This window comes from Hyperoodon ampullatus (assembly GCF_949752795.1).
Source record: "Hyperoodon ampullatus genome assembly, chromosome: 7".
Lineage (NCBI taxonomy): Eukaryota > Metazoa > Chordata > Mammalia > Artiodactyla > Ziphiidae > Hyperoodon > Hyperoodon ampullatus.
In genome coordinates this window covers 99375581-99388940 of record NC_136920.1, presented here as the reverse complement: position 1 = coordinate 99388940, position 13360 = coordinate 99375581, and the positions used below count along the sequence as shown (strand labels likewise).

General features: G+C 47.6%; 1 pseudogene across 1 annotated transcript; it reads right to left on the bottom strand.

Moving 5' to 3' along the window:
• Positions 1-588: 588 nt before the first annotated feature.
• On the bottom strand, positions 589-5030 carry LOC307055669 (nucleus accumbens-associated protein 1-like; annotated as a pseudogene). The gene is made up of 2 exons: positions 3490-5030; positions 589-693 (listed from the first exon to the last, which is right to left on the bottom strand). The product of its transcript is annotated as a nucleus accumbens-associated protein 1-like (transcript).
• Positions 5031-13360: the final 8330 nt, after the last annotated feature.

Below are 13360 nucleotides of genomic sequence, written 5' to 3'. Positions count from 1 at the left end.
GTAGATATTAACAAAAATTAATACTGCTTTATTGCAACTTATCTGTGGCTCAGATCTGTTCCTGTTGATTCACAGGTGACCCTGGTCCAGAATAATTTTTTTCTTTTTTAATGGTTTTTGGGACACCCCTTGTGAGGTTCCAGTGAATCTTTTTCACTTCACCCTCATCCAGTTGAAAGTAACCAAACTAAATATATGTACATACATGGTAAATTTTTGATGAATAAAGGAACGTTTGTCAAATAATTGACTGAAAAAAGGAGGCTTCAACACTGAAAACTTCTTTGGTATAGATTCCCGAACCCTGAACCATCATTGCATCCTATTATAAAAATTGTATCACAACATACTGTGCCTTTAATACACCCTAGAATTCTATTTGTTTTTCAAATTTTTAAGAAGTTATTGGATCTGTATTCATTAGGTTTTCTTAAAATAATTGTTTACCTTAGTTGGGTTTTGGAATTGTGGTTCTGTTAGTTTTGTAGAAGGAATTTATATCTTTTTTTGTTACAAAGGCATTTAGTTTATTCTCATCAGTATCACTGATGTTCTCATGGTTCACATTTCCCAGTGCGGCTCCTCTTCTTACAGTAGTTCATGTGCGATCTCACTTATGGCCCGGGGAGGAGGGCCTGGGCCCAGGGCAGGGAGGGTGTTGGCACTCCCCGCGGACGGGGCGGGTGGTCTGTGCTTCGTGAAAGAGACATGGGTGAATGGGCAGCCGGGTGACATGGAGGGGGGGCCCCCAGAGTCTTTTTCGCGTTGGTCGGTGATTCTCCATTCATGTTTCTCCTTCCTGGCTGCCCGGGGGTGGGGGTCCATGCAGCTCCGGGCAGGGCAGGGCCAGGGGAAGGGAAAGCAGGAAAAGCAGCAGGCTGTCCAAGAGCAGGGAGGACAGGGCGGGAGGGCGCAGGGGTGGCTCCTGGGGTAAGGCACAACCCTGTCTTTGGCTCTCCTGGTGAGGAGTTTCCTCTCCTGCGCCCCTGCCCAGCCCCTCTCCCCCGCCCCCTCCCCAGACCTATACACACAGTCCAGGGAGCCAGGGGCACCTCCTGGAGTCCCTGAAACAAGAGCACTCTGCAACCCAACCCTGTGCTGCAGGGGCTCGGAGGAGGGACGGGGCAAGTCCCACCCGAGGACAAGGCGAGGAGGGGCTGGACAGGGGCCTGCCCAGGACAAGGGGGTGGGGAGGGAGGAGACCCCAGTCCCAGAGAGCTGGCCCCCGCTAAGGCCTGGAAGGAGGGGAGCGCCTGGGGACTCCTGCTTCCTTTGGGTGCCTGGCTGGAGCCCCAGCCCCACCCCTCGGCCTTGGTCGGCCCGGCAGCTTGCCAAGTGACCAGGATATTGTGCTGGGGTGGGGTGTCAAGGCCAGGCTGAGGGGGCAGGGGAGGTGCGACTAAGGTGCTCGTGCTTTAGCTGGGGCTGTCGACCCTTCCCCCCCCACCAGCCCCAGCCCCACGCACTCGGGTCGGCTGAGGGCTAAGGTACTGGGGCTGGGCTAGGAAAGCAGAGCGCCAGGGCCCCGCCGGACTGACCCTTCCCCTCGCAGCAAGCAGATGTCAGGAAGGACCTGCTCCCCTCAGGCTGGCAGGGGCTCCTGGGGGGCGGTGAGCAGGCCTCCAGGTCAGATCCCAGTGGCCCAGCTGGCCCCCCTTCCCCCCCCTCCTGTAATCCCCTTGCCTTTGGAGAGAGAGAGGCTGCTGGGAGCAATGGGCTAGTCAGACTGCACGGAGACAGAGGCGGTGAGAACCAGGGCTAGAGACAAAAATGTGAAATTGCAAAGAAATGACACCCAGAGTGTGTGGGGAGGGGTGCGGGGTGGGGAGTTAAAAAGCAAAAAGAACCCTCCAAGTTTACATGTAGAACTCAAAAAATCCACAAAACCACTCGCGGAGCTAGGCAAGGATAGAAATAGAGGAATGGTAAAAGAAGATTCGGCAAACGATCTGTAACCATGAAGCGGACCCGGCCCTGCCAGGAGCTGGACTCAGCCAACTGGACAAACCAGGGACACCCTTGCAATGTAGCCCTTGGGGGGAGGCCCTAGGGTTGAGTGGGAGCCGGCCAGACCCACGGGAGCCCAGGCAGAGCGGGGCCTGGGGGACCACCCTCGGCAATGCACGCCCCCACTCCACACACACACACGCACATTCAGCCTGCCCCCGGCTCCCCACTCCGTCCTGCCTTCCACAGTCCCGAGGACCGAAGGGGGCATCAGACACGGTCCCGTTGGTTTGAAAAATAATAGGAATCTCATACTTCAATATTTCATTAGCTAAAAGCATGTTTTAAAAAGTATGTACAGGGCTTCCCTGGTGGCGCAGTGGTTGGGAGTCCGCCTGCCGATGCAGGGGACACGGGTTCGTGCCCCGGTCCGGGAAGATCCCACATGCCGCGGAGCGGCTGGGCCCGTGAGCCATGGCCGCTGAGCCTGCGCGTCCGGAGCCTGTGCTCTGCAACGGGAGAGGCCACAGCAGTGAGAGGCCCGCGTACCGGGGGGAAAAAAAAGTATGTACAGGGGCTGGGGGCTGGGAGCCCTGCCTTGGGGGGTCGGGGTCGGGGTCGGGGTGGGCGTGGGGAACGGAGGGAAAGGCAGCAGCACCCCCAGCCTGATCCCCTGGGTTCCACCCCTGGTCCTACTGCCTCTCACGTCTTCATCTGTTTAAAAGCAGCTACGCACGCGCGCGCACATGGACACCCACACGCCTCCGCGAGCCCCAGAAACGTCTCCTTCTATCCTCAGAGACCCTCGGTCTGCGCCCAAGGGCCCCCCTCTCAGGACCTGCCCCTCTCAGGCCGCAGGGGGCTGGTGGCAGCAAGAGAGGCTGAGCACAGGTGGGGGAAGAGAAGGGCGCTGGGCCTGCCACAGCCCGCCACCTTAGGTCGGTCATGGAGTTTCTCTGAGCCTCAGTTTCCTCAGCTGTAAAACGGGCAGTCCTCATGGCCGCGCCTATCCCAGCCCCCAGGCGCAGGGACAGACGAGGGAGACAGGAAGGCGCTTTTGGAACGTGGAAGCACTGGGAGGTGGTGGCGGGAGGGGTCCTGAGAACCCGGGGCCCCTGTGAGTCCCAAGGGGCTGCAGTGGTGGGGCGGAGGCTGAGGAATGCTCCGGCTAGGTGGCCCGGGGCCTGGGAAGGGGGTCTTCCCAAGCTCCCCAGGCCAGCCCCTCCCTGTGCCTGGCCTGGTGAGTGGGGAGACAGTTGCTCGGGGTTAGGAGAGCGGGAGCAAGAGCCCCCCTGACTGTGCACGAGTGTGCGCTAGAGAAGGCAACGCAGACCTCGCACCACCTGCCGTCCTCTCCCAGCCCGGATCCCCGATCGGACTGGGGTCAGGGGGTGGGACGGAGGCGGGGGGCAGAGGGGCCGGAGCATGCAGTGCCCCCCGCGGGTCCCGGGGAGGGACAGACAAAAGCTCGTGCCCAAGATGGCGGGCGGGTGTGACAGGGCGGGTGTGACCCTCCCCGCGGGAGGGTCCGGTGGGAGGTACCGGAGGGCCTCCTCGGCCGAGGGGCCGGCCTCGCCGTCATGGCTGGCCGTCTCGAAGCCGTGCTCCACACCCATCATGTCCGGCTTTATCTTGCCCGTGCAGCTGACGAAGGTGGTGTAGGCGTCACCCTCGGCCATAAGCAGCTTGACCTTGGCGGTCCAGCTCTTCCTCACAGTCGGCGGGCGTTGGTGCCCATGTGGGCTGCGATGGCGTTCATCTCGCTCTCCTTGAAGCTGGGAGCAAAGTTCTGGCAGTAGTACTTGACAGCGTGGAGGACACGACTATCCAGCGGTTTGCGGCTGGGGCTGTTCCTGGAAGAGTGGACGCCGGTGCCACAGCTGTTGGCCAGCGTGTTCCGGTCAAAGAAGGAGGCCAGGAGGCGCCGCAGCAGCACCTTGTGCCACGTGCCCGCGCTGACGTGGCAGTTCATGAGCTGCGCCCGGGTGATCTACACGCTGGTGCCTGTTACCAGCTCCAGCTTTTCAGAGGGGTCACCCTCATCATAGAGCCTGGGGTGTGGCAGCGTTTGCCGATCTGGTTGATGAGCTCAGCAGGGAGAGACGCCAGGTCTTGCCGCACTCGGATGCGATTCCGGGACTCGGGGGCCACCTGCTCAAGGAGGGCCTCCTCCACCTTCTCGGGGGTCTGGCCGACATTCATCATGCGGTACATGGCAGACATATTGCACATCTGCCGGTACTGCTCGTCTGTGCCCTCCTCGCCTGCGTCCTCCTCCTCCTCCTCGTGGTAAGAGCCGCGGCTGTCGCTGGTGTAAGCGCTTGAGATGCCCGGGCTGGTCCGCTCCGATGTGCCGGGCCCACTCACCACTCCGCCTGCCGCCACGCCCCCCGCCGGCTTCCCCCTCACCCCCGCCAGCCACTCCGGCGTACTGTGCCGCCGCCACCACCTGGGCCTGCTGGGGCGGCCGGTTGGCTGCCAGGTCCGTTGCCACTGCAGCCTCCGCCGGCCTTCTGGCTGCTGTCGCACAGCCGCTTGGCCACGGGCGTGCACTGCACAGAGTCCGACTCCTGCTGCTCCGTCTGGACGCGAGACGCCAGGGGTAGTGGGGTGCCGCAGGCCGGCCAGCTCGCCGTCTGCACCACAGGGCTCTGGGGCTCGGACGAGGGGCCCTCTTCGGCGTGCAGGCCCTGGGAGTCACAGCGGGGGGAGCTCACCTTGAGGAAGAACACTGTGCCCTGCTCCATGATCTCCTGGATCTGCAGGAAGCCCGCTGTGTACATGAGCAGGAACTGGTCGCCCATGTTCATGCTCAGCCGGCCCCTGTAGCGGAAGCTGAGGCTCTGCTGGAAGGACTGGGGCTGCGCAGCCGCCGGCAGCTCCACCGCCGCACTCTGGCTGCTGTAGGACAGGCCCCGGATGTAGGAGCTGCTGGCGGCCATCATGGCCCGGTGGGCCTTGAAGACAGGGCCCTTGACCACCATTGAGACATCACAGTACGGGCCCTGCAGCCGCTGCTCCTTGAGGCACTCCAGAATGCTGTGGCCGAAGTTCGGGATCTGCATCTGCAGGGTCTGGGCCATGGCGGCGGTGGCTAAGCCGTGGCCGCGCTCCCGGGGCTCCAGGCCAGCTCCGCAGCGGCGGCTGGGGCCGGATCTGGGCCCGGGGCGCGCCCCCCTGCGCCGGAGCTACGGCCCCCGCGGTCTCCGTGGCCCCGCGGCCTCCGCTTCAGCAGCAGCGGCAGCCGCGGAGGCCATTCATTGTGGGCCAGCTGAATTCATATCTTTATTAAAAATCAACATTTCCTCTGTCTTTCCAAATTAATGGATATAGAGTTGTACCTAGTATTTCTCATAAATTTTGTAAACCTCTCTCGAGTTATAGTCCAGTTTTAGCTCCTGATATATTTTACCTTCCCTCCCACACCTTGTTCAAGCTTGCTAGACTGTGCAACAGCTTTACATTTATGTGTGTGTGTGTGTGTGTATGCACATACCCCACACAGAATTGTTTTTGTTTGTTCTTTGGGGTTTTTCTGTTGTTACTGTTGGTATTAAAACATAGATTTTCTTTTAAGAAGATTTAAATAAGAAAAAAATCTTAACATATTTTTCCAAAGTTACCATTTCTGGAGCTCTTCATACTTTTGTGTAGCTCCATTTATCCACTTGGTATTCGCCTTCTTGAAGAACCTGTTTTGATAGTTCTTATAGTGCAGTCTTGCTGGTGATGAACTCTTTTAGCTTGTCTATGTCTGAAAAAGCCTCTTTCACATTTGTTTTTGAAATATAATTTGTCTGGGTATAGAATTCTAAGTTGACAGTTTTTTCTTTTCCCCTTTCAATACAGGCATACTTTGGAGATATTGTGGGTTCGGTTCCAAGCCACCACTAGAAACTAAATATCACAGTAAGTGAGTGACAAATTTTTTGGTTTCCCAATGCATACAAAAGTTATGTTTATATTATACTGTATTCTATTGTGTACAATAGCATTACATCTAAAAAAACCCAGTGTACATACCTTAATTTAAAAATCCTTTATTGCTAAAAAATGCTAATCATCTGAGCCTTCAGCGATTTATAATCTTTTTGCAGGTGGAGGGTCTTGCTTCAATGCTGATGGCTGCTAACTGATCAGGGTGGTGGTTGCTGAAGGTTGGAATGGCTGTGACAGTTTCTAAAAATAAGACAACAATGAAGTTTTGCTGCACTGATTGACTCTTCCTTTCACGAATGATTTTTCTGCAGCGTGCAATGCTGTTTGATAGCATTTTTACCCACGGTGGAATTTCTTTCAGAATTGGAGCCAATCCTTTGAAACCCTGCTCCTGCTTTATCAAATAATTTTATGTAATATTCTAAATCCTTTGTTGTCATTTCAGCAATCTTCACAGCATCGTCACCTGGAGTAGATTCCATCTCAAGAAACCACTTTCTTTCCTCATCCATAAGAAGCAACTCCTGATCTGTGGAAGTTTTATCATGAGATTACAGCAATTTCGTCACATCTTCAGGCTCCACTTCTTATTCTAGTTCTCTTCCTATTTCCACCACATCTGCAGTTACTTCCTCCACTGAAGTCTTGAGCCCCTCATTCATTCAGGTTGGAATAAGCTTCTTCCAAACTCCTGTTAATGTTGATATTTTGACCTCTTCCTCTGAATCATGAATGTTCTTAATGGCATCTAGAATGATGAAGCTTCTCCAGGTTTTCAATGTACTTTGCCCAGATCCATCTGAGGAATCACGGTGTCTATGGCAGCTATAACCTTATGAAATGTACTTATTTTTGTTTGTTTGTTTTTGTTTTTTTGGCCACGCCCCATGGCATGCGGGATCTTAGTTCCCTCACCAGGGATCGAAGTGGTGCCCCCTGCAGTGGAAGCATGGAGTCTTAACCACTGGACCGCCAGGGGAGTCCCGAAATGTATTTCTTTTTTTTTTTTTGAGGTATGTGGGCCTCTCACTGTTGTGGCCTCTCCCATTGAGGGGCACAGGCTCCGGACAGGCAGGCTCAGCGGCCATGGCTCACAGGCCCAGCCGCTCCACGGCATATGGGATCTTCCCGGACCGGGGCACGAACCCGTGTCCCCTGCATCGGCAGGCGGACTCTTAACCACTGCGCCACCAGGGAAGCCCCCCCGAAATGTATTTCTTAAATAATAAGACTTGAAAGTCATAATTACTCCTTGATCCACGGGCTGCAGAATGGATATTATGTTAAATGGATGTTGTGTTAGCAGGCATGAAAACAACAATAATCTTGTCCATCTCCATCAGAGCTCTTGGGTGACCAGTTGCGTTGTCATTGAGCAGTAACATTTTGAAAGAAATCTTTTTTTCCTGAACAGTAGTTCTCAACAGTGGGCTTAAAATATTCAGTAAGCCGTGTTGTAAATAGGTGAGCTGTCATCCAGGCTTTGTTATTCCACTTATAGAGCACAGGCAGAGTAGATTTAGCATAATTCTTAAGGCCCTTAGGATTTTCAGAATGGTGAATAAGTACTGGCTTCGATTTCAGGTCACCAACTGCATTATTCCCTAACAAGAGAGTCAGCCTGTGTTTTGAAGTTTCAAAGCCAGGCATTGACATCTCTCTAGTTATGAAAGTCCTAGATGGCATCTTCTTCCAGTTAAGGCTGTTTCATCTACATTGAAAATCTGTTGTTTCATGCAGACACCTTTATTAATTAACTTAGCTAGATCCTCTGGATAACTTGCTGTAGTTTCCACATCAGCACTTGCTGCTTCACCTTGTAATTTTATATTATGGAGACGGCTTCTTTCCTTAAACCTCATGAACCAACCTGTACTGGCTTCAAACTTTTCTTCTGTAGCTTCCTCACCTCTCTCAGCCTTCATAGAACTGAAGAGAGTTAGGGCCTTGCTCTGGATTAGGCTTTGACTTAAGGGAATGTTGTGGCTGGTTTGAATCTTCTATCCAGACTGCTAAAACTTTCTACATATCAGCAATAAGGCTGTTTTGCTTTCTTGTCATTCATGTTTTCAGTGGAGGAGCACTTTTAATTTCCTTCAAGGACTTTTCCTTTGTATTCACAACTTGTTTAACTGTTTGGCGCAAGAGGCCTTGCTTTCAGCCTATCTCAGCTTTAGACATGCCTTCCTCACTAAGCTTAATCATTTCTAGCGTTTGATTTAAAGTGAGAGATGTTTGACTCTTCCTTTCACTTGAACACTTAGAAGCCATCGTAGGGTTATAAATTGACCTAATTTCAATATTGTTATGTCTTGGGGAATAGGGAAGCCAGAGTGGGGAGAGAGAGAGAGAGAGGTTAGGGGACATTTGGAACACACACACTTATCTGTTAAGTTTGCCATTTTATGTAGGCACAATTTGTGGCACCCCAAAACAATGACAGTAGTAACAGCAAAGATCACTAATTACAGATCATGATAACAAATATAATAATAATTTAAAAGTTTGAAATATTGCTAGAATTACCAAAATTTGACACAGAGTCATATGAAGTGAGCAACTATTGGAAAAATGGTGCCAATAGACTTGCTTGACACAGGGTTGCCAGAAACCTTCTGTTTGTTTAAAAAAAAAAAAAAAGCAATATCTGTAAAGGGCAATAAAGTAAAGTGCAATAAAATGAAGTATGCCTATATTTTTAAAATGTCCTCTTGCATTTTTTCCTGTAAGAAATCTGCTGTCATATATGCAAGAAGGACTCTTTCATAAGGGACTGCTATGAACAACTGCATGACAACAAATTAGTTAACTTAGATGATGGGACAAGTTTTTAGAAAGATGCAAACTACTGAAACTGACTCAAGAGGAAATAGAAAATCTGAATAGACAACAAAGAAATTGAATTAGTACTCAAAAACTACCCAAAAAAGAAAACCCAGACCCAGCTGGCTTCACTGATAAATTCTACCAAATATTTAATAAAGAATACCAATTTTTCTCAAACTCTTCCAAAAAATAGAAGAGTAGGAAACACTTCACAACTCATTCTATGAGGCCAGTATTACTCTCATCACAAGAAACAAAAAAACATATAATAAGAAAATCAAACCACAGAGCAATATATCTTATAAATATAGACACAAAAATCCTTAATAAAATAGCAAGCAAAACAACCAGAGGTATATAAATGGATTATATAACATGGCCTAGAAGGATTTATCTTAGCAATGTAAGATTGGCTTAACATCCTAAAATCAATTAATATACCACACCCTATCAACAGAATAAAAGATAAATAAAAACCTCAGAATCATCTCCATAGACACAAAAAAAGCATTTAAAGAAATTCAACACACTTCATGATAAAACAGTTAAGGTAATAATGAAAAGGAACTTTCTCAAACTGATAAATGTCATCTATAAAACACTCAAAAAAGGATTTGCCTATTCTGGACATCTAAGCAGATTCATATTTGTCCTTTTGTGTCTGGCTTCTCACATTTATCATGTTTTCAAGATTCATCCATGTTGTAGCATGTGACAGCATTTCAATCCTTTTTATGGCCAAATGATATTCCATTGTATTGATATACACTAGATCTTCATTACTTGTGGCTTTCTTTTTTGTGAATTCCCCTACTCACTGAATTTTATTTGTAACCCCAAAATCAAAAGACTGGTGGTGCTTTTGGAGTCATTTGTGAACATGCACACATTATATATACATAATGTGTCAATTTTCTCTAGCTGGTTTTGAGCCATTTGATTATAATGTGCCTTAACGTAGTTTTTTTTCATGTTTCTTTTGCTTTGGGGTTCATTGAGCTGCATAGATCTGTGGGTTTACAGTTTTCATTAAATTTGGAAAAATTTTGGCCATTATTTAAAAAAAGTTTTTTTTGTCCCCATTTTTTTCTTCTTTGGAAACTCTAATTAGGCTGCTTGATATAGTCCCATAGCTCACTGATATGCTGCTTCTTTTTTAGATTATTTTTTCTCTGTGTGTTTCATTTTGGATGGTTTCTGTTGCTATGTCTTCAAGTCCACTAATCTTTTTTATGCAGTGTCTAATCATCAATTAGTTCCAATATAATCTTCATCTTAGACATTGTAGTTTTTCTCTCTAGAAGTTTGATTTGGATCTCTATTTTTCTCATTTTTTTTGGTAAGCTTTATTGAGGTACAATTGATAAAACTATAATATATTTAAAATGTACAACATGATTACACACACACACACACACATACACACACATTGTGAAAGAATTCCCCCTATGGAGTTAGTTAACACATGATTTGGATCTTTTTTTTTTATATCTTCACTACCTTTACTTAAAATTTTCAACATATGAAATAAAGTTATAGAAGTTTTTAATATTCTTGTCTGCTAATTCTAATATCTTTTGATTTACTCCCTCCTTATTGGATGTATTTTCCTGCTTCTTTGCTTGCCTTGTAATTTTGGTTGAATGCTAGGCATTGGTGAAATTTACCATATTGCGTGCTTGATATTTTGTATTTCTATAAATATTCTTGAGTTTTATTCTGGGACACAGTTACTTGTTAACAGTTGCATCACTTCAGGACTTGCTTTTAAGATTTGTTAGGCAGGATTTGAGAAATATTGTGTCTAGGGTTAATTCACCCCATTACTGAGGCAAGACGCTTTTTAATGCTCTACTAGGTACCCCATGAATTATGAAGTTTTTCAGTCTGGCCAGTGAGAGCAGATACCGTTCCTGATCTTATGTGAGTGTTGGGTAGTATTACTTATAATTTTGTGGGACAATTCTTTCCCCAGGCTTGGGTACTTTCTTCAAACCTGTATGCTGATCAGTACTCTCATGAATACTGGAGGAAACTTTCTGCAGATCACTAGTTTTCTCTCAGTACAACTTAATCCTCTTCAGTACTGTGTAATGGACATTCTAGTGACCTTAGTTTCCCTGAACACTCAGCTTTACCTCCTCAACTCGGAGTTTGCCAAGCTCTGCCTGTCTGCCCCCCTACCACACTGCAGCCTGAAAATTTTCTCAAGGCAGCAAGCTGCAGCCATCATAGAGCTCACCCCACTCGTCTCCTGTTTCTCAGGGATCTCTGTCCTTTGTACCTGATGTCCATTGTCTTTGCTTGTGTATTGATTGTTTCAGGCAGAAAGGTAATTCTAGTCTTTGTTACTCCCTCTTGACTGGAAGTGTAAGTTAATCCATGGGATTTGATATATAGTGCAGTGACCATTCTTCATTTTAAATGGTCTGTATTTTTATGTTTGATTTCTTTCCCCCTCTAACTTGAATTACTTAGATTCTATTTAGTTATTTCTGAATGACTTTTTTCTCCATGCTTCTATTGTGACCTCTAATTTTATAGCCTTGTGAACAGAAGATGTGGCCTGTGTGATAAAAACTTGTAGAGAGACAAACCAGTTCACTAGCTGGATGATCACAGGATTTTTCTAGGTTGCCTGGCAGTGAGCTAGCAGGACTGAACCCACAGCCCAGGCACAGCTCTCCAGGGGCTGCTGAGAGAATCTGAAACCATATTGATCATTCTTGGCTGACCCTGCTGCCTGTCAGTTTCATCCTGCTCAAAGTGATGCCTGCTTGATGTTTCTTTTCCCAACTCTCATAAGGGTTCCATAGATGTTTGAAAAACACTTGTGAAGTATTCAAGTTTTCTAGAGTTCACATCCTTTTTTTTTGTTTGTTTTTTACAGTTGTCTTGCACACACTTACTCTGACAGCAGATTTTTATAATGATATATCCTTACTGGATCTTTTCAAAGTATTCAACTTAGTTTTCTAGAAACAACTACTATTTTTCACGTTCATATTTTATTGGTTTATATAATATTTAAATTAAGAACATACATTAATAAGAACTAGCATAGGACTTCCCTGGTGGTGCAGTGGTTAAGAATCCGCCTGCCAATGCAGGGGACATGGGTTCGAGCCCTGGCCCAGGAAGATCCCACATGCCGAGGAGCAACTAAGCCTGTGCACCACAACTACTGAGCCTGAGCTCTAGAGCCCGTGAGCCACAACTACTGAGCCCGTGCGCCTAGAGCCGATGCCCCACAACAAGAGAAGCTACTGCAATGAGGAGCCTGCCACTGCGTTGAAGAATAGCCCGTGCTCACCGCAACCAGAGGAAGCCCATGCACAGCAATGAAGACCCAACGCAGACAGAAAAAAAAAAAAAGAAAAACCTAGCATAAGCAGGATTGGAACAACTCAACAGATTGGAACAACTCAGTGCTGGAGAGGGTGTGTAGAAAAGGGAACCCTCTTGCACTGTTGGTGGGAATGTAAATTGATACAGCCACTATGGAGAACAGGATGGAGGTTCCTTAAAAAACTAAAAATAGAACTACCATACGACCTAGCAATCCCACTACTGGGCATATACCCTGAGAAAACCATAATTCAAAAAGAGTCATGGGGCTTCCCTGGTGGCGCAGTGGTTGAGAGTCCGTCTGCCGATGCAGGGGACACGGGTTCGTACCCCGGTCCGGGAAGATCCCACATGCCGCGGAGCGGCTGGGCCCGTGAGCCATGGCCGCTGAGCCTGCGCGTCCGGAGCCTGTGCTCCGCAACGGGAGAGGCCACAACAGTGAGAGGCCCGCGTACCGCAAAAAAAAAAAAAAAAAAAAAAAAGAGTCATGTACCACAATGTTCATTGCAGCTGTATTTACAATAGCCAGGACATGGAACAACCTAAATGCCCATTGACAGACAAATGGATAAAGAAGATGTGGTACATATATACAATGGAATATTGCTCAGCCATAAAAAGGAACGAAATTGGGTCACTTGTTGAGACGTGGATGTATCTAGAGACTGTCATACAGAGTGAAGTAAGTCAGAGAAAAACAAATACCATATATTAACACATATATGTGGAATCTAGAAAAATGCTACAGATGAGCCTGTTTGCAGGGCAGAAATTGAGACACAGATGTAGAGAACAAACATATGGACACCAACGGGGGAAAGCGGTGGGGGTGTGGGGATGGTGGTGTGATGAATTGGGATTGACATGTATACACTGATGTGTATAAAATTGATGACTAATAAGAACCTGCTGTATAAAAAAATAAATAAAATAAAATTCAAAAAAAAAAAAAAGAATACCAGACAGTGATGAAGTATCAGAGAGCAGGGATGTAACACAATCTGATAAAAAAAAAAAAAAAAAGAACAAGCATGGGTGGACATACAGGAGTAGCTTACTAGCCTCCAGCCTTCAGCATGTCAGGGACTTTGATGTTTATTACAGGAAGAATAGAGAACACCAGTTGTGTGGAGTTAAAGTTAAACATGCTTCTAATATGGTAGGTAAGTCCTGTTAATTATGTTTTTCAAACCTTGTATGTTTTTTTTCTTCTTGATCTTTAAATTCTAAAAGAGGTGATTTTAATTTGTTATTTTCTCTGAGTATGTCTCCCAGTTTTTGTTTTATGTATCCTGAAGCT